This window comes from Elephas maximus, chromosome 5, assembly GCF_024166365.1.
Source record: "Elephas maximus indicus isolate mEleMax1 chromosome 5, mEleMax1 primary haplotype, whole genome shotgun sequence".
In the NCBI taxonomy this organism is placed as follows: Eukaryota; Metazoa; Chordata; class Mammalia; order Proboscidea; family Elephantidae; genus Elephas; species Elephas maximus.
In genome coordinates, this window is record NC_064823.1 from 43,472,227 (window position 1) to 43,497,478 (window position 25,252).

General features: G+C 40.1%; 1 protein-coding gene across 6 annotated transcripts in view; it reads right to left on the bottom strand.

The window, feature by feature from the left end:
* Positions 1-25,252, bottom strand: part of SGMS2 (sphingomyelin synthase 2) — a 106,155-nt gene that overhangs the window by 61,040 nt on the left and 19,863 nt on the right. For 5 of the 6 annotated variants that reach the window (XM_049885565.1, XM_049885569.1, XM_049885566.1 and 2 more), the window contains one exon: positions 1,477-1,621. The gene's annotated coding sequence lies outside the window, so the exon portion shown is untranslated. The remainder of the gene's footprint in view (positions 1-1,476; positions 1,622-25,252) is intronic. The other variant, XM_049885570.1, reaches the window with a different exon arrangement.

Genomic DNA, 25,252 nt, shown 5'->3' on the forward strand with positions numbered 1-25,252 from the left:
CCAAACCCATTGCCGTCAAGTCAATTCTGATAGGACACAGTGGAACTGCTCCTTTCCAAGGAGCAGGCTGGTGGATTTGAACTGCCGACCTTTTGGTTAGCAGCTGCGCTCTTAACCACTATGCCACCAGGGCTCCAATAATCCAAAGAGGTTAGGAAATTTCCATATTATCTCTACTTCTCTTGCTGTCATTTAAGACAATAATCCAATGAGTGAGGCAACATCCTCACGCCTGAAATCACTTTCACCCTTCAGTTACCATTGGGTTAACAGTTTACCAGCCACTTTTTATGGGTGTTTTTTTATGCCTCTGGACCACTGTTGTTGAATGCCATAGCAATCCTATAGAATAGAGTAGAATACCTCCATAGGGTTTCCAAGGAGTGGCTGGGGGATTTAAACTGCCTATATCTTTAGTTATTCTGGTTCTGAGGCTTTTAGCATCAAGGTAAGTCGGTTTTGAAACACGTGAAGCTCAGCAGACCAGAATTGGAGCCCCACTGTTGGGCAGGCTGAGCATTCTATTAGGTAATGCTTCCTGGATATGTTAGTTTTGTAAACTTTTGCTTCTTTTTCTGTTATTTCTATGAGATAAGGCTTGCAAGCGTAATTATGGTCTTCCTGTGTGATAGGGAGCTCCGATGCGTTTGTTTTGGTTTTTCTGTGTCATATTTGGAAAACCAGAAGTTCCCCATGTAACCTAATGGAAAGGCATCCACAATAAATTATCTATGTATCTCTCACATACATTGTCATACCACAGATCAGTGGCACCACAGTGCCACTTACTTCATTGGGCTTATATTCCCAGATCATATTTCTTAAAATCCATATTACCAACCCAAAATTTAAACATGCTCAATTAGTAAGCATACATACCAATACTAGAAACACATACCATCAAAAAAATTAAAAAAATAAAAATTTGGTAACTAAAGGGTTTTAACTCTGTGTTCACAGAAGACTCTTGTGATGACAAAAATTCTCAGAGAGGTAAGGCATTTATGAAATGTCTTCACTGGCAAGGGAAGTAGCAGAGAAGCTGCAGAATAACTAGTAGACAGCCAACCTTAAGCTGATGCAAATTACACCTGCTCCTCACTTATCGACTATCTCCTTATTCAACATTTCACATTTATGACAGTATTAAAAAAATCTACTATCTGACTATTTTGCACATTAAGGATGTTGTGTGGCAGTAACAAATGCAGAGGTACAAGGCCAGAGTAACGCTAGTTGTGGTGGTTACGTGTCAACTTGGCTGGGTCACAGTTCTCAGAGGTTTGGCAGTTACATAATCATGTAATTTGTCAGTCACATGATGACATAATTTGGCAGTTGTGTAATGACGCAGTCATTCTCCATTTTGTGATCTGATGTGGTCATCCTCCGTTTTCGCAAAACACCAATTTTCACATAACGACCTGGTCTTTAGAACCTAACCTGTCAATATGTGAGAAGTCGGTGTATACTTACAATACAGCATCGGGAAGGAAACAAACCTTCTGCTTGCAGATGGTAGCACAGCAAATACCACCTTAGTTCTTCCAGCAGTCAACACTCCAAGTGTCGTAGTAGATCCTTTCTTAGAAGAGTGGTGTACAGGCAGAGGATGATAGCTCTAAGGATAAGAGGGAAAAGTCAAAGGTTAAAATAAGAATTATGCTTTGTTGTTCTGTTTTGTTGGTTTTATGAGGGTTGAAGTGCTCTCTGATACCATACCCATAGAAAAGTTACCAGGAGTCCTGGTGGTGCAATGGTAAGTGCTCTGCTGCTAACTGAAAGGCTGATGATTTAGACCTACTCAGTGGCTTCATGGGAGAAAGACCTGGCAATCTGTTCCTGTAAAGATTACAGCCTAGAAGACCTGTTACGGATTGAACTGTGTCTCCCCAAAATGTGTGTCAATTTGGCTAGGCCATGATTCCCAGTATTGTGTGGTTATCCTCCATTTTGTGATCTGATGTGATTTTCCTATATGCTGTAAATCCCACCTCTGTGATGCTAATAAGGCAGGATTAGGAGCAGCTATGCTAATGAGGCAGGATTCAATCTATAATGTTAGGTTGTATCTTGAGTCAATCTCACTTGAGATATAAAAAAGAGAAGTGAGCAGAGAGGAGAGGGACCTCATGCCACCAAGAATGAAGAACCAGGAGTGGAAAGCGTCCTTTGGACCCAGGGTCCCTGCACTGAGAAGCTCCTAGACCAGGGAAGATTGATGACAAGGACCTCCCCAAGAAGCAACAGAGAGAGAGAGCCTTCCCTTGGACCTGGCACCCTGAATTCATATTTCTAGCCTCCTAGACTGTGAAAGAATAAATTTCTCTTTGTTAAAGCCATCCACTTGTGGTATTTCTGTTGCAGCAGCACTAGATAACTGAGACAAGACCCTATTGGAATGTTCTACTCTGTCGCATGGGGTTGCTATGAGTCAAAATCGACTCCATGGCACCTAACATCACCAACAGAAGAGTCACCAGAAAAACAATGGCTCTACCAGGTATAGGTACTTCAGGAGGAGAGGAGGGACTCTACCACTCATTCCACTCATTCCATAAATATCCACATAACTTCTGCCAGATCCTACTCTGGTGTTGAGGACAGAGCAGTGCAGGTAGACTCTCTTTGCTCATGAAGTGCACATTCTGATGTGTCAACAAACAAGCAAGAAGACTGTGACATATGCCGCTTGGAAGATTAAGTCAGGGTCAGGGCAAGGCTGGTGCAACTGATTCAGAGGAAGTGGTCAGGGAAGGCCTCTCGCAGGTGACGAAGTTTAAGTTATGGCATAAATAATATGGGGGAGCCAGCTGTGGAAGACAGGAGAACACTACAGGCAGGGGTAGCAGCGGGCATAAAGGCCCCAAGGCAGGAATGGTCCTGGCAGGCTTAAGGACCGTAAGGTCAAGCACTGCTGGAGTCTTGTGATCTAGAAGTTGAGACGTGAAGAGGAAGTTCCAGAGGTGGGCAGAGGCCAGGTTGTTCAGGGCTCTATAAGGCAGGCAGAGTGGCTGCCTACATACAGGCCAAACAAAGTATCAGGAAAACTCAGGCTGATGGGCAGAGTACAATTTGCCACCTTCAAACAAAATGATGAACCACTCACTCCAAAGTATATACAGCTGCTGTGATCTTTTAATGGATTTTTAAATAGTTGAAATTTGGCTTGTGGGTGGACATAAAAGATATGCCACTGTCTAGAAGTCTACAGGTCATAGAACCACAATAGAAAAACCCTGAAAGGACAGCCTGAGATCAACTACCAAACTCTCTCTCTCTTTCTCTTTATATGTATATATATAAACACACACACACACACACATTTAAAAGAGCCCTAGTAGCACAATGGTTACATGCTTAGCGGCTACCTGAAAACCTACCCAGTGACTCCAAGGGAGTAAGACCAGGTGATCTGGAGACCTGCTCCTGCAGAGATTACAACCTAGAAAACCTTATGGGGCAGTTCTACTCTGTCACATGGGGTGCTGTGAGTTGGAATCAACTCAACGGCACCTAACAACAATATAAAAAAAATAGATATGTAAAATCATACACATATGATTTAATAGCTGATATATATCTTTCAGCACTTAATGAATTCCATTAAAACCTAGTTTAACAAGTACAGGATATATACGGATCTGTAACCACAAACTGATTTTAAACTGTCAATTTTTAAAATAGTCAATTCTTGGGAGAGACTAAAAAACAAATCTGTCACTCCTATAGATACATACCAAAGAAGAATGAAACACAGCCACACAAACACTTGTATACAAATGTTCAGAGTGACATTACTCATAATAGCCAAAGAGTGGGAATAACCCAAATACCTATCAAATGACAAATGCATAAATAATACGCAATACAGCCATACAATGAACTACATTATTTGGCAATAAAAAGGGATGAAGAACTAATCCATGCCACAATATCAATGAACCTTGAAAAAATTATGCTAAGTGAAAGGAAAAAGTGACAAAAGACCACATATTGTAGAAGTTTGTTTCTATGAAATGCCCAGAACAGGCATAAAGTAGAACAATGATTTCCAGGGGCTAGGAGAAAAAGGAATGGGGAGTGCCTGCTAATGAGGTATCTTCTTGGGGTAATGAAAATGTTCTAAAATTAAGACATTGGTGATGGCTGCACAACTGTGAACATACTAAAATGAACACTTTAGAGGGGTGACTTTTATGGTATATAAGTTATATCTCAATAAAGCTGTTATTAGGAGTCCTGGTGATGCAGTGGTTAAAGCTCTTGGCTGCTAACAGAAAGGCTGGCAGTTCAAACCCAGTAGCCGCTCTGCAGGAGAAAGATGGGGCAATCTGCTTCCGTAAAGATTACACCCTCGCAAGCCCTGTGGGGCAATTCTGCTCTGTCCTACAGAGTCATTCTGAGTCTGTTTTTTTTGTTTTTTTAAAGCTGGTATTAAAAAAAAAAGAACAAAGTATCTAAAATGCAGTGTATAGAGGAAGCAAACATCCCTAGTCAGAAGTGCTACATTCATTCCAGCAAGGCCAACACTAAGAGGTTAGTGACTTAGTTTTACATTTCAGATATGGCACAATACTCTCAGGGCAGCATGCTCACTCCCTTATAAAACAGCCCCATCTTACGTAAGAGGACACTTTTTTTCTCATTTTTGGTTGGAACTGTACTCCAGCTATTACCCTCTCTTTTGATCCACCATCCCCACTACCTGGTCCTATTTCCAGCAACCATCGTGTTTCACCTGGAATAGAGTAGCCTCCTTCAACCCATTTCCAAATTGATCTCTTAAAATTTATTCTCACACATTAAATCCTTCAAAGCTTCCCTACATTTAAGATATTTCCGGAGCACTGAGGTACTATTATAATATATAAATGTATGTTCATATTCAATAGGGTAGTACATCAATCAAAGAAGTCATGTGGCTCTTAAAATTAAAGGTGTTCAGATATGGCCTCAAAACAGTCCCGAAGCTGTGTGTCTGCCTTCAGTGATAGCTGGCTGCAGTATTAACATCCACCAATGATCTCATGGGCTTATCTTTGGGCCTGCCAACTTGAACTACTCGAGCATAAGGATTAATTTAATTAACTACTTATAAAGTCAAGATTACAGTTAGTATAGACAGATAGCTGATAAAGTAAGAATTGAACTAACAGATTTCTCAAGGAGACAAAGCTCTAAGTTCCAATGCTTTTCATGTACCTACACGCAATGATGTATAGAAACTTCCAAGAGTGTCAAAGTGGAAGAAGCTGTAAATTAAAGTAGCTTATAAAACAAGGAAACACTGTATTCTTAGGTAGCAAGTGCAACATTAAAAACAAACAAAGCTGGATATCCTCAGCTAACATTTTCAGTCACGGACCAAAGAGCAGACAGACAAGCCAAATTAAGGCAGAGCAGATAGTTGCTCTTGGGTTGTTAACTAAGACCACAGAGGATGCTCAGTAGTTAAGGTCTGCAGACAGTTATAATTGTTTATAACATTGTATTAAGAGTACTAATATTGCCAATTCATAGGTTTGATTCAATTACAAAGCTAAACACAGTACCTTTCATCTAGTCAACCTTAAAATGTGTGTCCTTGTCAACGATAATTGGTAAAGTGGATAGATGTAGAACGCAAATTCATACCTACTACTACAAAAATTCTTTTAACCCTGGTTGCGTAGTAGTTAAGTGCTATGGCTGTTAACCAAGAAGTCAGCAGTTTGAATCCACCAGGTGCTCCTTGGAAACTCTATGGGGCAGTTCTACTCTGTCCTATAGGGTCGCTATGAGTTGGAATCAACTCCATGGCAACAGGTTTTTTTTTTTTTAATGTAGTGTTGGGGCTCCCTGGGTGGTGCAAATGGTTCATGAACCACTAAACTGAAAGGTTGGAGGTTTGAGCCCACCTCGAAGCTTCTTGAAAAAATGGCCTGGTAACCTACTTCCAAAAAATCAGCCACTGAAAAACTACGGAACACCTTCTACTCTGACACACGCTGTCATGGACTGAATTGTGTCTCCCCAAAATATGTGTCAACTTGCCTAGGCCATGATTCCCAGTATTGTGTGATTATCCACCATTTTGTGATCTGATGTGATTTTCCTGTGTTATAAATCCTACCTCTATGACGTTAATGAGGAAGGATTAGTGGCAGCTATGATAATGAGGCAGGTCTCAATCTATAAGATCAGCTTGTGTATTAAGTAATCTCTTCTGAGATATAAAAGAGAGAAGGGAGCAGAGTGACAGGGGAAACTCATATTACCAAGATAGCAAAGCCAGGAGCAGAGTGTGTCCTTTGGACCCGAAGTTCCTGCGCTGAGAAGCTCCTAGACCAGGGGAAGATTGATGACAAGGACATTCCTCAAGAGCCAGTAGAGAGAAAAAGCCATCCCCTGGAGCCAGCACTCTGAATTCGGACTTCTAGCTTATTAGACTGCGAGAGAATAAACTTTCATCTGTTAAAGCCATCCACTTGCAGTATTTCTGTTATAGCAGTACTAGATGACTAAGACAGTCACCGTGAGTCAGAGCTGACTTGATGGCAACTGGTGTGGCATGTGAATGTAGTGTCAAGTTAAGGAAAGTTCCATATTAAAAAGTATCATAGAAGTCGAAGTATGTGTACTGCACATAATTCCACAAAAGAATAAAGTAAATGGCATTAACTTACAAAAAATGGTACTGGGGAAAAGTAATGTAGAATTAGAGAGCATGATAGATATAGACCATGGGTTCTTCATCACTAGACGTGGAAGATAAGGGAGGGGTATCCCATGATTCAATGTTGTTCTCCCTGTCCCTGTTAGGAAATCACTGCAGAAGCAGCAAAGCTTCATGGTTATAAACCCAAAGATCTTGAAGCCCCACTCCACATGGATGCCTCTGTGACTTTAGGTAAGATACTTACCCTCCCTGTGCCTCAGTTTCCTCATCTCTAAGTAGGGATAGTAATAGTACTTACTTCATAGCATCCATCTTAGTTATCTAGTGCTGCTATAACAGAAATACCACAAGCGGATGGTTTTGGCAAACAGAAACTTATTCTCTCACGGTTTAGGAGGCTAGAAGTCCAAATTCAGGGCACCAGCTCCAGGAGAAGCCTTTCTCTCTCTGTTGGCTCTGGGGGAAGGTCCTTGTCATCAATCTTCCCCTGGTTTAGGAGCTTCTCAGTACAGGCACCCTGGGTCCAAAGTGTATAGTCTGCACTTAGCTCTTCTTGTTTGGTGGAATGAGGTCCTTATTCTCTCTGCTCACTTCTCTCTTTTACATCTCAAAAGAGATTGACTCAAGATACAACCTAATGCTATTGATTGTATCCTGCCTCATTAACATAACTGCCTCTAATCCTGCCTCATTAACATCATAGAAGTTAGGATTTACAACACACAGGAAAATCAGATCAGATCACAAAATGGAGGACCATCTCACAATACTGGGAATCATGGCCTAACCGAGCTGATACACATTTTGGGGGAACACAATTCAATTCATAACAGCATCTTAACAGACGTGAAGGGGTTTATAGTTACAAATGGCTTAGAGTAGCATGTGGCATATAGTAAGCATTACAAGTATCTGTTAAGTGACTAACAAACAGAAACAAGAGATGAAGGGAAATAGAGAACGCTAGTTAGGTCTTAAGGAGCCCTCATGGCACAACAGTTAACCACTCAGTTGCTATCCCAAAGGTTGGCAGTTCGAACCCCCTCAGTGGCTCCATAGAAGAAAGACCTGGCGAGCTGCTCCCATAAAGATTACAACCTAGAAAACCCTATGCAGCAGTTCTACTCTTTAACATGGAGTCACAACTAACCAAAAGTTGACTCAATGGCACCCAGCAACAACAACAGCAGCTAAGTCTTGGAGTCCCTGAGTGGTGCAAATCATTAGTGCACTCGGCTGCTAACTGAAAGGTTGGAGGTTTGAGTCCATCCAGAGTCACTTAAGAAGAAAGGCCTGACAACCTACTTCTGAAAAATCAGTCCTTGAAAACTCTACGGAGGACAGTTCTGCTCTGACACATACAGTGTCACCATTAGTCAGAATAGACTTGACGGCAACTGGTTAGTTAAATCTTAGTAATGGCTAAAACTGAGCTGCATATTTGGCTTTCAACTCTTTTGCAGCCAGAGCAAAGAGGGGAAAAAACAAAACAAAGCAAAACATTATTTTCCAAACTCAGAGGGTATATGTGTCTCCTCGTGTTGGGAGAAGAGGTTGCAGGGAACCCCGTATTTTTTTCCCCAGGAGAAAAAAAGCTTGTCTTGACACTCACCTGTAAAACGCACACTGCAGGTCTGTACACAGCTGGCAATGTGCAATACTGCAAACCAGGCAGACCATTGTAAGTCTCGTATAACAGTTTTTATTGTGTCCCTCGATAAATTCCAAAGCATGACTCTCTGAAGTTTCTTTAGTGGGAAGCCAAGGCAATGCCTACAAATATGCAGCTGTACTGGCCTGGCTTATTTCAGGGACACAAGTGCGCCGGAAATCTCCAGTGCATCCTTTGTTTCTATTTCCTTCAGCCACGCTTCTGATAAGAGCTGAGGAGGAGACAGTGCCAGATTTGTGGGAAAAATCTTCTGACATCAGGAGATGGCCAAAATGCAGCTACATAAAAACACTAAGTAACCTGATGTATTGAAAAGCGACTTTCCCCAGAAGCATCTGTTTTTAAGTCTAATGGACTTGAGAGCCATCATCTGGCAAAAGAACAGCCACAATCATCTCAGGGGATTAAACAACTTGGAAGACTATGCCTATTTGTCACAGCCTCCACAAGCTCTACCTAACAGGTAAACATGGAACGCTTCCAAATTGTGATATGGAAACACCTTACTGTAAGTTAGAAAACAAATGAATTTTTTAAAGACTAGTTATTAGACAGCAACCATTAGCTGTAAAAGGACCAGTGTTTCTTCAGATATTCTCATAGTGTACATAGCAGACACGATGCAGTTGAACTTTCATGGTTATCCCACAAGTCCCATAAATAAATAAATTGATGGTCTGGTGATGTATCAAACTTTTTCAGTCCATCAGGCAAAATCTGTTGTCTTAAAACAAATCATTTAAGAATTTTTATTCAGATGGAATGGTGCTAATACCCAATTTGGTTAACCAACTACAGTAATGTATTTCCATTTCAATACTTCTGAGGTATTGATAAAGCCACCCAAAAAGAGCAGAAATGGACTAACTAACTCGTAGTCCGCAGGCACTAAATGTACCATGGAGGCCCTAAGTGGTGCAAACAGTTAGTTAATGTGCTCGGCTGCTAACACAAAGGTTTGCAGTTTCAGTCCAACCGAAGGCATCTCAAGAGAAAGTCTGCGTAATCTACTTCCAAAATTTCAGCTACCGAAAACCCTATGGAGCGCTGTTCTACTTCTGACCCACACAGGGCCACCATGAGGCAGAACTGACTCCACGGCACCTGGTAGCTAGCAAAATATAGCATTCTGCGAGGAGGAAGAGCAATAGATAGTATTTATAATTAATCTCATGCATTCCTGAACAAACATCAGTTCCTTAGAGAAGCCTTATGGAGCCTGGTGGTACAGTGGTTAAGCACTCGGCTGTCAGCCAAAGGTTGGTGGTTCGAACCCACCAGCCGCTCTTTGGGAGAAAGATGTGGCATTCTGCTTCCATAAAGATTTACAGCCTTGGCAAGGTCATGGAAGCTCCGCAGATACATCCAAACTTCCTGAGGGACCAAATTACTGGGCTGAAGGCTGTGGGGACCGTGGTCTTGGCAAACATCTAGCTCAACTGGTATAACATAAAGAAAATGTTCTACATTCCACTTTGGTGAGTAGTGTCTGGGGTCTTAAAAGCTTTTGAGTGGCCACCTAAGATACTCCACTGGTCTGGAGCAAGGGAGAATGAGGAAACCAAAGACACAAGGGAAAGATTAATCCAAAGGACTAGTGGGCCACAACTACCACAGCCTCCACCAGCCTGAGTCCAGCACAACTAGATGGCACCTGGCTACCACCACTGACTGCTCTGACAGGGATCACAATAGAGGGTCCCGGACAGAGCTGGAGAAAAATGTAGAACAAAATTCTAACCCACAAAGAAAAAAAGCAGACTTACTGGTCTGACAGAGACTGGACAAACCCTGAGAGTACTGCCCCCAGATACCCTTTTAACTCAGTAAGAAGTCACTCCTGAGGTTTACCCTTCAGGCAAAGATTAGACGGGCCTATAAAACAAAATGAGACTAAAGGGGCACACTGGCCCAGGGGTAAGGATTAGAAGGCAAGAGGGTACAGGAAAGCTGGTAATAGGGAAACCAAAGTCGAGAACTGAGAGTGTTGACATGTCGTGGGGTTGGTAACTAGCGTCACAAAACAACATGTGTACTGTTTAATGAGAAACTAGTTTGTTGTATAAACTTTCATATAAAGTACAATAATAAAAACTCACCAGAAAGTAAAAAAAAAAAAAAAAAAGATTCACAGCCTTGGAAACCCTCTAGGGGCAGTTCCACTCTGTACTATAGGGTCACTACGAGTCCGAATCAACATGATGGCAATGGATTTGGTTTTGTGGGGGTTCATTCACTCCCACATTACTCTAAACTTCTCCATCTTAAGAGCTTGCTATTTTCAATTATTTAGTCAATTATTTTAAAGATGTAATTGTTTCCTTTCTGTCAGCTTGTAAGCCCCATGAGGGAAGGGGTCACATTTGTCAGGTTCTCTGCTGTTTTCCTGGCACAAAACCTGGCCCAGGGTGGTGGTGGTGCTGTGTGCTGCTGAATCGATTCTGACTCATAGCGACTCTATAGGAGCAGAACTCCTCATGGTGGGACAACTTGGTCAACTGGCATAACGTAGTTCATAAAGTTTATGTTTTACATCCTAGTTTGGTGAATAGCATCTGGGGTCTTAAAAGTTTTAAAGTGGCCATCTAAGACATAGCTATTGGTCTCTACTCGTCTGGAGCAAAAGAGAAAGAAGGAAACCAAAGACTGAAAGACGAAACTAGTCTACAAGACTATTACCTGTTGCACTGGGTCAATTCATTTCACAGTGACCCTACAGGACAGAGTAGAACTGCCCCATAGGGTTTCCAAGGAGTGGCTGGTTATTTGAACTGCCAAACTTTTGATTAGCAGCCGTAGCTCTTAACCACTATGCCGCCAGGGCTCCCAGCCTATACAAACTACAGCCTCATCTATCCTGAGACCAGAACTAGTTGGTGCCTGGCTACCACTACTGACCATTTTGACCAGAGACACAATAGATAGTCCCGGATAGAATGGAGAAAAATGTAGAACAAAACTCTTATTTAAAAAAAAAAAAAGGCCAGACTTACTGGACCAGTAGAGACTAGAGGATCCCCGAAGACTATCTACCTGAGAAACCTTTAAACCAGACTGAAACCACTCCTGGAGGTCACCCTTCAGCTAAATAACAGGTTGGCTCAAAAAATAAACAATATCACCTGTGAGTAATGTGATCCTTTAAAAAATCATCTCTATGAAACCAGTCAACACATACCCTAAAGCAAAGATGAGAAGGTAAGGGGGAAGGGAGCAAGGAGGCTAGATTAATAGAAAGAACCAGAAGAGAAATAATGAGAATGTTGACACATTGTGAAAAATGTAACGAATGTCACTGAACAATATGTATACCAAAAAAAAACAAAAACAAAAACCCATTGCCGTTGAGTCAATTCCGACTCAGAGCCACCCTATAGGATAGAGGAGAACTGCCCCATAGGGTTTCCAAAGAGCGCCTGGTGGATTCAAACTGCTGACCTTTTGGTTAACAGCCGTAGCTCTTAACCACCACACCACCAAGATTTCCGAACAGTATGTACAGAAATTGTTAAATGGGAACCAAATTTTCTGTGTAAACATTCACAAAAATCACAATAAAATATTATATTAAAAAAAAAAAAGAACAACTGCTTCATAGGATTTCCTAGGCTGTAATCTTTACAGGAGCAGATCGCCAGGCCTTTTCTCCCTGCAGAGTGGCCGGTGGGTTCAAACCGCTGACCTTTTGCTTAGCAGCTGAGCCCTTAATCATTGTACCACCAGGGCCCAGGGTAGATGGCTATAGGTATTTACTTGTCCGCCAACTCCTCCTTTGTAAGACAGCCAGCTGTGTTCCTAAAGAGTCATATGTAAGCTCCTTGCAAGAAGACAAGGAAGTCCCTGAAGGAACCCTACAATGGGGAAGAAGAGGACAAGGACTTTTATAAGTTTTATCCTTAGAGATTTTCTGAGAGCTGAATCCACAAAAGCAGATGTGGCAGGTATGAATGAGGGAAGGAGAAAGGAGGCAAGGAGGAATAACCCTCTAGTTTAATTGGGTGCTTTAAGACTAAAAAATTTTATTCTAAGAACTCAAATAGCATTTTCTAATTATAGATGCTTAAATTTAAAATATCTTGAAAGGTCACTCTGTACCTCCCTCTGCCTAATACAGACTGCATTCAAACATCCCAGAAATAGGAGTCTTTTTTTTTAAAGCCCAGAGAAGAAGGTCGAACAACAGATTAAAAAGCCCTGTGTCTCGAAACCTCTGCTTTCTGCAGTTTTTTTGTTAGGTCTTCCAGGGCCCAGACAATTGCCAATCTAGTTCTTTCCTTTATGACACAGAGTTGTGATTGTTACATCTGAACCCCTAAACTCCTCAGAGTGAAAAGCATAAGAAACGACAGGAAGGTCACATAGTATCACAACTGTGAAAATTAATGGTTTAATTTTAAGTAATGTCTCCGGACCTTCTGCAAAAAAAGAAAAGAAGCTGTTTATACTTTAACATTGAAGGTGACATTCTAAGTCTGGAAAAGGAGGGAAACCTCAGGTACAAATTGATGGCTTACCCCTAAACAAATCCTAACAAATCAGATTCGGAATCTATTAAAAAAAAAAAACCATAATCAATTGGTATTTACTTTAGGAATGTAAGGACAGGTCAATATTAGAATATCATACATCAAAATATTAAGGGAAAAGTTATCAATTCCATATGAAAAATTCAGTGTCTCTTCTCATTTAAATGACCATAAAATCTATGGTCTAATTTTTTTTAAATTATCATACAGCAAAATTGAATTTTTTTGGTATACAGCTTTATAAATTCCAGCACAGACATAGATTGGTAAAACCACCACCATAACCGGGATACAGAACATTTCCATCACTCCAAAAACTTCCTTGTACTATAGACTTTTATAGCCATACCCCTTCTACCACTAAACTCTGGCAACCACTCATCTCTCCCCTAGAGTTTTACCTCTTTAAGAATGTCATATGGAACTTTATACTATGTAGCCTTTTGAGAATGGCTTCTTTAGCTCAGCATAATGTCTTTGAGATCCAAAGTCATTCTTGCATAAATAGGTTTTTTCTTTTTATTTCTGAGTAGTATTCCATTATACGAACCTACACAGTTTGTTGATCCATTTACCCACCGAAGGATTTTTGGGTTGTTTCTAGTTTTTGGTGACTCTGAATAGAGCTGCTATAAACATCCATGTACAGTTTTTTGAACAAAAGTTTTCATTTCTCTAGGAAAAATATCCAGGAGTAGAATTTGTGGTAACATGGTAGGTGTATGTTTAACTTCATAAGAAAGTGCCAGGCTGTTTTCCAGAGTGGCTGTACAATTTTCCTTTCTGCTCCAGCAAAGTATGAGAGTTCTGGTCATTCCTCATCTTTGCCAGCACCTAGTATTGTTGATCTTCTTAATTTTAGTTGTTCTAATCAGTGTGAAGTAGCATTTCACTGTTCTTTTAACTTGCATTTCACTAATGGCTAACAGGAAACCCTGGTGGTGTACTGGTAAAGTGATACAGCTGCTAACCAAAAGGTAGGCAGTTTGAATCTACCAGGCGCTCCTTGGAAACACTATGGCGCAGTTCTACTCTGTCCTACAGGGTCGCTGTGAGTCAGAATCGACTCCACAGCAACGGGGGTTTGGTCTTTTGTTTTAATGGCTAATGATATCCAATATCTTTTCACACACTTATTTGCTATCCATTCTCTTCAGTGAAGTGTCTATTGAAGACTTTTTTAATTTTGGGCTGTTTGTTTTGTTTCTGTTAAATTTTTTTCTTCTTTTTTAATATATATTCTGGATACAAGTGATCTGAGACATGTGATTTGCAATATAATTAAAATTTTATTTTTTTGAATTATCTCAAAACTCAATATGGCAGCATTCGTATTCCAGAGAGAACCCTGGGAAGACACCTCACCACTACTTACTCACTGCACAGTCTAAAACATCCAAAAATTAATTAAGACAAGGAAAAGATAATAGACAAATATAGAAGAGAAACAGATGCATTTATGTATAAAATAGAAAAGCTCAATCAAATGAAAGTCATTTGAGCTTAGTAAGGTGACTAGTTGTAAAAACAAAATTTTTTAAATATACAAAAGACCAAAAACAAATTTTTTCTTATATACCCACAGTAACCAATTTGAAAATGATGGTTTTGTCTCATTTTAATAGCCCTCGCTCCGAAAAACCAACAACGGTAGGAATAAACTTGATAAGAAATAGGTAAAAACTATATAAAGAAAACTATGAGCTTATATCAATGGGTATATAAAACTAGAATAGATGGAGAAGCATTCTTGTATAGAAACTCTCATTGTAAAAATACCAATACATTTCAACTTAATTTATAAACTTAATGCAATTCCAATTACAATACCAACAGGATTTAGAATTCTTGTGACAAACTCTAAAAATTCACCTGGATAAATGAGACTAGTCCATTTTTTTTTTTTTAAGGATAAGATAACAAAATAGCTTTTTTCTTCCCAAATATTAAACATATTGTAAAGTAGCAAAAAAAAAAATTTTTTTTTTTTTTTTAAGTAGCAATAGCGAAACCAGTGTGGCAGTGCTGTGAGATAAGACAGACAGATGAATAAACAGCTAGAAAATCCAGAAAGAGAATACAGCATTTAGAATTTTCACATACTATACAGATAGCAATATAGTTACCGTATGTGATTTTTTTTTTTTTATGTGATTTGAGATTCAGTATATAATATCATTTGAAGGAACGGGTCACAGAGTAGCCTGTGCTACTTCCTGGCTGTAGCATCAGGGCAAATCTCTTAACCTCACAAAGCTGCAAAGTAGAGATAATAAAATCTATCCTCATGAGGTTGTTGAGAAGATGAAAAAATTCATGTAAAGCACTGAACACGGACATAGTAAGCTCAGGATAAGTGTTGTGAATAATAATAGCAGCTATTTGAAACCAGTAGATTTAAAAAATAGTCACAACTGGCTAACTATTAAAAAAATAAGAAAAAAGTTAGGTACTTCAGACCTCATACCAAATGAAAATCCAGATGATGAAAAATTTAAGAGTAAAAAAAACAAACAAAAAAAGTGAAATCATAAGGAACCTGATATATTCTTGGGTCACAGAAGAAGCCAAGAGCAGGAAAATTAAGAAAAATTTTTGAATCTTTGACCTTATTTGTATGACCCTACTATTTTTAAAAAGTTACATGTGTAAACATTATGGATCAGGAATTATAACACAAAATGTTAAACCGGGGTTATCTCTAGGCAATAGATTTATTAAAAAAAAAAAAAAAACCCATAGGGTTTCTGATTTATAGGCGACTTTTTTTTTTTTTTAATTTTCCTACTGCTTAGGCAGGTTTATAATTTTCTAAAATTAATGTGAGTTAACATTATAATTAAAAAGCTAAAGAAAAAAACGTGAGGCTCAAACTTCTCAAACAAATTTCCAAATAGCAGCTACCATATTAACAGTCTGTAAAAGAAAAGTATATTATGACAAGCAGATAGTCTGTTTAATATCATTATGTACTAAGGATAAAAATAGTAAACCTCTTTTTCTTTTTGGTTGCTGCTTGGGGGGTAAGCAAATAGAAATATTCAGTCCTAGAAACTTGCAGTTTTCTTTTTAGCAAGATGCCATTTGTGGTGACATACTGGCAAGGAGCAAAGAGGCCAGCCTCCCCAGTTAAATATAGCATAATTATATCGTTGATAAAATTAAAGCAAAATGGACGTATTTACTATGATTACTACTCCTACTCAAATAAAATCCTGTCTTTGAAAATAAAAATGAAACTAGAAGGAAAAATGAAATAGAAAGGGGTAAATATGAATTAAGCTAGAAGCAGATTCGGGGAGAGGGTACTGTAATTAGAGAAAAGCTACCAGAGATCATTCGCCTCTACTCAGGCAGACAGGAATTCTGCTGGGAGGCAAAGTAACTCCACAAGATATATGTATTATTTATAACGGATGCTGCATGGATCCTGTAATATACATACGTGAGTAGAATAACAGAATGAACTGAATAGCTATAAACCAAAACCAAACCCATTGCCATGAGTCAATTCCAACTCATAGCGACCCTATAGGACAGAGTAGAACTGCTCTGTAGGGTTTCCAAGGCTGTAAACCTTTTTTTTTTTTAAATTGTGCTTTAAGTGAAAGTTTACAAATCAAGTCAGTCCCTCGCACAAAAACATATACACCTTGCTATGTCTATGCACTTCTACTCTGTCTTATAGGGTCACTATGAGTTGGAATCGACTCGACGGCACTGGGCTTTTGTTTTTTATGTACTCCTAGTCGCTCTCCCCATAATGAGGTTAACACGCTCCTCCTCTCCACCCTGTATTCCTTGTGTCTATTCAGCCAGCTCCTGTTCCCCTCTGCCTTCTCATCTCGCCTCCAGACAGAAGCTGCCCACATAGTTTCATATGCCTACTTGAGCCAAGAAACTCACTCCTCACCAGTATCATTTTCTGTCTTACAGTCCAGTCCAATTCCTGTCTGAAGAGTTGGCTTTAGGAATGGTTCCAGTCTTGGGCTAGCAGAAGGTCTGGGGGCCATGACCTTCAGGATCCTTCTAGTCTCAATCAGACCATTAAGACTGGTCTTTTTACGAGAACTTGAGGTCTGCATCCCACTGTTCTCCTGCTCCATCAGGAACTCTCTGTTGTGTTCCCGGTCGGGGCGGTCATCGGTTGTAGCCAGGCACCATCCAGTTCTTCTAGTCTCAGGCTGATGTAGTCTCTGATTTATGTGGCCCTTTCTGTCTCTTCGGCTCATAATTACCTTGTGGCTTTGGTGTTCTTCATTCTCCATCTGGGTTGAGACCAATTGATACATCTTAGATGGCCGTTTGCTAGCGTTTAAGACCCCACATGCCATTCACCAAAGTGGGATGCAGAATGTTTTCTTAATATATTTTGTTATGCTAACTGACCTAGATGTCCCCTGAAACCATGGTCCCCAGGCCCCTGCCCCTGCTACTCTGGCCTTCGAAGTGTTCGGTTGTATTCAGGAAACTTCTTTGCTTTTGGTTTAGTCCAGTTGTGCTGACCTCTACTGTATTGAGTGTTGTCTTTCCCTTCACCTAAAATAGTTCTTGTCTATTATCTAATTAGTGAATATCCCTCTTCCTCCCTCCCCACCCTGTAACCAGCAAACAATGTTTTCTTCTCTGTTTAAACTATTTCTTGAGTTCTTATAATAGTGGTCTCATACAATATTTGTCCTTTTGCAACTGACTAATTTCACTCAGCATAATGCCTTCCAGATTCCTCCATGTTATGAAACGTTTCACGAATTCATCGTTGTTCTTTATCGTTGCATAGTATTCCATTGTGTGAATATACCATAATTTATTTCATCTGTTTATTGGCACTTTGGTTGCTTCCATCTTTTTGCTGTCGTAAACGGTGCTGCAATGAACATGGGTGTGCATATACCTGTTTGCGTGAAGGCTCTTATTTCTCTAGGATATATTCCAAGAAGTGGGAATGCTAGACCGTATGGTAGTTCTATTTCTAGCTTTTTAAGTAAGTGCCAAATCAATTTCCAAAGTGGCTGTACCATTTTACACTCCCACCAGCAGTGCATAAGTGTTCCAGTCTCTCCACAATCTCTCCAACGTTTATTATTTTGTGTTTTTTAGATTAATACCAGCCAAGGCCGTAAATCTTTATGGGAACAGAATGCCACATCTTTCTCCTGTGGAGCAGCTGGTGGGTTGGTTCAAATCATAAATCCTTTGGTTAGCAGCCAAGCCCTTAACCACTGTACCACCAGGCCTGCGTAAATAGCTACATCTGAGTAGTAATTTAGCCAAAGATAAACACTTACACCATTCAGCTGTAACTCAAGAAGACTATGTTTGATTCCCAGCCATTTCAGGTTATTGGTTCTGTAATCCATTTCCTATAGCTTTTATTTTCTCTCTCCTAATCTTTTGTTAAAGGAGCCCTGGTGACAGAAAGGTTAAGAGCTCAGCTGCTAACCAAAAGGCCGGAGGTTAGAACCCACTGGCTGATTTGTGGAAGAAAAGACCTGGAGATCTGCTCCTATAAAGATTACATCTAGGAAACCCTATGGGGCAGTTTCCTATAAAGATTACATCTAGGAAACCCTATGGGGCAGTTTTGCTCTGTCATATAGGGTTACTGTGAGTTGCAATTGACTCAGTGCACAACAACAATCTTTTCTTAAGGTGTCTGGGTGACACAAATGGTTTGCATTCAACTGATAACCAAGAGCTTGGTGATTCGATCCCGCCCATCATCCCGCCCATCAGCACCGTGGAAGAAAAGGCCTGGTGATTTCCTTCCATTAAGATCATAGCCAAGTCCCTCCCTCTACCTCCTCTTCTCTCGTCCTGTTCCCCAGGCAACTACTGATCTGCTTTCTGTCACTATAGAGATTAGTTTATATTTTCTAGAATTTTATATAAACAGAATCATATAGTATGTACTCTTTTTTGGTCTGGCTGCTTTCACTCAGCATAACTATAATGAGATTCATCCACATTATTGTATGATTCAATAGTCCATTTCTTTTTATTGCTGTATAGTATTCCCATATATATAAATATACCACAATGTGTTTACTCATTCACTTGTTAATCGGCATTTGGCTTGTTTCTAGTTTTTCGGCTATTACAAGGCTATGGAAAAAAAGGAAAGATTATAGCCAAGAAAACCCAATGGAGCAGTTCTATTCCGCCACACACGGGGTTGCCATGAGTTAGCCAAATAACGACAACAATCTTTTTGCCCTAGCTCTCAAGATTTCTAAGAAGTTGTTTACTCTAGTCCCCTCAAGAGTTATCAGCAGCTTTTTCCTCTAGTGAGCAACTTTTTATAAAAAAAAGGAATTCTCTCTTTTATGGAGAACTTACCTGTTTACTTTATGTGTCCTTGGTCTCATAGATTCCCCTCACCTGGTTTCTAACACTCCTTCCAAGCAACCACAGAGCAAATGACATATCAGCATATTTACATAAGCCCGTATGTTACAAGGCAAAGTCTTTCAAGGTCTTATTTTAAACCTTGGAGGAAAGATGACGTGCAGAGAGGATCAAATGGGAGTCAAGAGATCAGGCTTAACTAACTTTTCAGTACCCTGAAGTATTATTTGATGCCCAAATGAAGGTAACAAATAAAAGAATTATTTGATGCCCAAATGAAAGAAACAATTAAACTGAAAAAAAGGGAGGAAGAAAAGAAGGAAGTGAAATGCGGGCAGGCTATTAGAATTTTCTGCAACATAATCTTGAGCAACATAAAGGAAGATGAAGCAAAGCACTCACATGCCTGGCACCATGACCACCTATCACCTGTGTAGGGACAGCAGGGGCGGGTAGCAAGAGTTCACACTCACACACACACACAGCTGTCGAGTCATTAGGAGTTATAGTGACCCTACAGGACAGAGTAGAACTGCCCCATACAGTTTCCAATGCTGTAATCTTTACAGAAGCAGACTGCCACATCTTTCTCCTGCAGAGCAGCTGGTGGGTTCGACCTGCTAAGCTTCAGGGACAGCAGCCAAGCACTTTATCCACTGCACCACCAGGGCTCCTACCAAGAGTTCACTACCCTGTAAATCAAAGTTCCTGCTGGTAGGACCTGCAGCACCACCCAAGCACCAATGGGCTGTGCCACAAAATAGGATGGTGATATCTAACCAAGAAAATCTCTGAGAGAGTTGTGCGCTTTTGCCTTGGGCTTCTCAGTTATGCACAGTCAGAAATTACACCTAAGTATAAGAAGGAAAAGTTTAAGGAGTAAGCATTATGAATGTCATTATCGATGCTTATGCTACTCTCTCTTATTTTCAAAGCACAAATTAGCAGCCTTTGAACATCTTGGACGCCACCTTTGCCTTAGAACATGGCACCTTCAAGAGAAGGATGAGGTTTAGCACGTGAAAAAAGAAACCAGGAGGTTGTCTCCGCCTCTCTAAAGTTTCTAAAGCTTGCAATAGAGAAAGAGTAAAGAACAATTCTTATTCATCCTTGTAGAAAGGCTTCCGGATAGTAAGTAATCCCATTTTTCCCTCACATTTCTAAACAAACAAAAAGTCTATGCTAAGTGCAAACGTGTACTCTTTCTAGAGGAGATACACACAATTGCTTTTCACGGTCTCACTAAGTTGTAATCATGTGTCTGGTGGTGAGCCACTCTCTAATTGAGAACAGTAAGAAATATAAAGTAAACAAGAAGCAAAGGGGCTTTCTGGGGAAAAGAGCACTAAGGACAAAAAATACTCAATTAGCAATCATGAGATCTGGTTTTAATCTGGACTCTTACATTTGCTAGTTGTGATCTTATAAGGGTCACTTTAATTCTGTGAGCTTCAGTGACCTCAATTGCAATTTGTACTATTTAATCTTGTACCCTCAGTACCTAGAAATCAGCTTGGTACATAGTAAGCACTCATCAAGTATTTGCTAAAGGAAAAAAACAGGTATTGGATTAATGGACTCTCAGATGTGTTCTAACTTTTTAGTGTTGGGGCTGTCCAGTTACAATAACCACAAGCTACATGCAGTTACTTAAGTTTACGTTAAAACTGGTTAAAATTAAGTAAAATTAAAAATTCAGTTCCTCAGTCACACTACCCAAACGTCAAGTGCTCAATAGCCTGCATGTGGCTCATGACTGCTATAATGGACAGTGAACAGTTACAGAACATTCCATCATCGAGGAAAGCTCTACTGGACAGCGTTGCTCTTGTGTATGCTTGAGGGGGAAGGCAACACATTGTACTACATGTAGAAATGGTCTGTCTTCATGGAACTTCATGGCAGGTTAACAGAGCAAAGGAAACACATCTAGAAATCAAGCATTCCCTTAGACAGTCAGGCTTTCTCTAAAGTATCTCATAAGTATTTCTTAGAATTACCTATAAAATCTTACTAATATTTAGGATAGCAAGAATTTTTTTCGAAAATAAAAACAACAAATACTCCAAATATTAGCAGTTAATCTATGAAGCAACACTTGAACAGTAACGACAACAACAAAAAGAACCCCATTATGTCCTTTAAGAACAATGACAATCTGCTTGAACACAATCTCTAATTTCAATTTGCCTTATAATTCACAAGCACTTAAGCCTTCTAAATGTAGAACCACCTGCCTGTTGATTCTGACTCACGGTGACCCCATGTGTGTCAGAGTAGAAATGTACTCCATAAGGTTTTTAATGGCTGATTTTTTGGAAGTAGATTGGCAGGACTTTCTTCTAAGGCACCTCTGGGTCAACTCGAACCTCCAACCTTTTGGTTAGCAGCCGAGTGTGTTAACTGTTTGCACCACCCAGGGACTCCTTCTAAATGCAGGGGACATTCTAAGCACTGCTTAAGGTTGATGAAACATTTGTGGCATAACATGTTTATATAAGTTGGCATAACTCTATCATTGCCTCCTCACAGTTTTTTCTCTGTCAATCTATACATTCATGCCAGCAAATATGAAGGCAATACTTTACACATCAATGACAAGGCACATGGCATCCCCGCTGAAATTAAAATTTTCATTCAGAGTGCAACATAAGCGTATGTCAGGGGCTTAGCACAAATCTGTAACATGCCATTTGCTAAACTGTACCCCAATGAAACCACACCAAAGAAAAGACGTGCTTTGCTTTCAAGATGACATCTTTAGGCCTTCCATTAAGAATGTTCTTGTAGCCAAAGGCTCACTTCCATGAGGACCCCACATCAAAGAGTCCCTTAGCTGCTTGCCTCAAGGAACCACACTACCAAAACCAGCTTTCTCTTTTTAAAACCTTGCCTCAAGTAGAGACAGCTTCCCTGTGTTTCCTTTAGGTTTGTCCTTCCCCATAAAAACCAGTTGCCATCGAGTGAATTCCACACATACTTGGACGCCACACAACTACATAGGGGAGCTTGAGGGTACAAACCACATACGATTGAGGAAGGTGAAGGGCATAAGAAACTTGTCAGTAACCCCGTGTTAAATGGCTCCCCATACACACCTTCCTCCCTTCTGGGTCACAGGCCTTTTCACTGCTTCTGTAACTTAGAATGAGCACTCTCTTTTCTTGCACATTGTGTAATTCCACTACCAAATCCAGGCCACGTTCTCTTCAGAGCCTAGGAGAAGGAAGGACTTTTCCAGTTTAGGCCTCAGGAGCATCTTGCTGTTTCCTTTAAAAAGTAGTCTCATCATCCCTTGGCCCAGGTGCTCAATCCTCTGGGAGTCCTAAAACTGCTCACACACTGGCCTCAAGGCCATCAGCCCCTCACTCAAGCTTCCTAGCCCAACCTCTCTTCTTCACTAGCTTAGTCTGTAGTATCTTGTCTCCTCTCCCCAGCTATGATCCTTCCTAGCTCAGTCCAGCTGCTCTTCCATGTATGAGCCTCACCTTGCTCCTGACTTGAGGTGAAGAAAAGAGTTTCAAGTTTGTAAAAGTGCTAAAATCACTTGTCACAGCTCATATTTACTTTGCCCCAGTTGATGGAAGCTATAGACAAGATGGTCCAGGCTCCATTAGAAACCAACACAGACCACTGGTTACATGAATTAGCAAGGGATAGAAACTTAATCAGTTAATCTGCATTTGACTATAGTTAAATTATATTTAAACGTGAGCTCTTTGAGGAGATGGACTGAGTGTTATTTCTTTGGTTTATTTTAATTTATATCTAGAACCACATTTTGCTGAGTATACAGTGTGTTTTTTAAATACCTCTAGCCATTTTGAAGGTCCCTGGGTGACACAATTGTTTGTGCTTGCCTACTAACTGAAAGGTTGGCAGATTAAACCCACCAGTGGTGTCATGGAAAAAAGGCCTGGGATCTGCTTCCATAAAGATTACAGCCAAGAAAACCCTATGGAGCTCAGTTCTACTCTGTAACACATGGAGTCCCCATGAGTCGAAATCCACTCGCCAGCATCGGGTAGTAGCCTTTTTGATTACATGCTCCCTCCACCCCACCTTGCCAAATCCAAGATGATTTAAAAAGAAGCACTTTTAATCATCTCTTGAAAACTGACCCTCTAGTCATCAGCTAAGTAGTCACAGTTAACGAGGTTACGTGAAGCCAATACAACAGAAATTTGTCTACAGAAGTAATGGTAGGTCCCAAAAGATATTTTTCTGCCCTCTTCAAGATGCCATGTAGGTTTTATACTGTGTTTTAAAATAAAAACATCTCAACTTCAAACAGCCTTCTTAAGGTTTCTGTCAATTACACATACAATTCAGAAATGTACCTGGAACCTAGGTGGTCATCCTGAATGCCTTTTGCAAGGGAGTAATGCACTGCATAGTGAATTTTACTCTTCAGTCCTAACCCAAGGATGTGAGATCTTTGAGACTTCTCTTCCCCTAACCTTAACTTCCCCCTGAAAAAGCACCCTGAGGATGGCTTTTGACCCTAAGGACTACAGTCTCAAATTGTGGCCAACGTTGTTGTTGCTGTTGTTTAGTGCCCTTGAGTTGGTTCCGACTCATAGCAACCCTATGTACAACAGAACGAAACACTGCCAGGTCCTGCGCCATCATCACCATCGTTGCTATGCTTCCACCAACATGTATACAGCTTATTCCTCTTCTCACTGTTGACAGCCGTATCCATGGCAACTCACAGCTGACACCACACTCCTTCCACTACTTCTGCTTCCAAACACAATACTAAGAAACTATGAGTAACGCTTGTGGGTTATAAACAAATATTTAATAATAAAGCTGGCTCATCAGATAGCTGTATTTGTTAAACTCTAGTTATATTTAGAGAGTTGACTGAAATTCTCTTTAGAATAAAATCAAATCTCATTTAAATAAATACAAATTATGCTTTGGAGAACAAATGACTCAAAAAAAGCACTTTGTCAGTATTTCCTTCTTTTAAGTTTCATGTTGAAAGGTTCAAAGGATTCTTAGAATTCAAAAATAGCTAATTGTTTACTTCTATTCAAAAAGAATGAGTGTGTGTCCAACCCTAAGACTGTTTAATAAGAACATTTTAGTAGAAACGAAGGTCAAGTACATCATTTAAAACAAAAAACCCAGCCTCATTTACTTCATGACTACGGCAGGGTAGGGTAGGCGCTTTACTGCATGTGTAAATGGGGTAAAAAGAACACAAAGGAAAGTTACAGCCTAACACCATATATCTAACACCCATTACCTCTGTCTTTTCTACTAACCCATATAGAAAGAACTTTTACAAATGATCTCTTTCTGGATGTAGTTTCGTAATTTTCCTGCTCCTGCCTCACCTACTAAAGGCAATTTATTTGTCAAGATAGAAAACAAAACAGCACCAACAAAAAAATTCAAAGGGGAAGGAAAAAAAAAATGGCTTAGATTACTGCACTGGATAAAGCATCTTAGGAAAAAAACAAGGACCTATAACAGTTGAGCTCTCAGCTGCTAATCAAAAGGTCGGTAGTTCAAATCCACCAGCTGCTCCACAGAAGAAAGATATAGCAGTCTGCTCCTGTAAAGATTTACAGCCTTGGAAACCCTACAGGGCAGTTCTAACTCTGTCCTATTGCGTCGCTATTAGTCGGAATCAACTCTATGACAACAGGTTTGGTTTGTTTTTTTATATGAGCGTAGTGGTTAAGAACTTAGCTGCTAATTTGGTAAGCAGTTTGAATCCACCGGCCCCTCCTTGGAAACCCTACGGGGCAGGTCTCTGTCTTATAGGGTCCTTATGAGTTGGAATCAACTCCATGGCAATGGGTTTGGTTTTCTTTCTTTCTTTTTTTTTTTTTTTAAGTGGCTGATGAATGAACAATAGAGGAAGCAATCACTGCAAAATTTAGAAGTCTGTTTGACAGCTAGATTGAGACTACCTCCAAAATTCATTGAGGTGTAACTGGAAATTACAAGACAGCCCATTAAGACCAGTGCACTTTACTCCAGTTTCCATGACTTTGCCAGCTAATTAGAACCGTTGTTGTTAGGTGC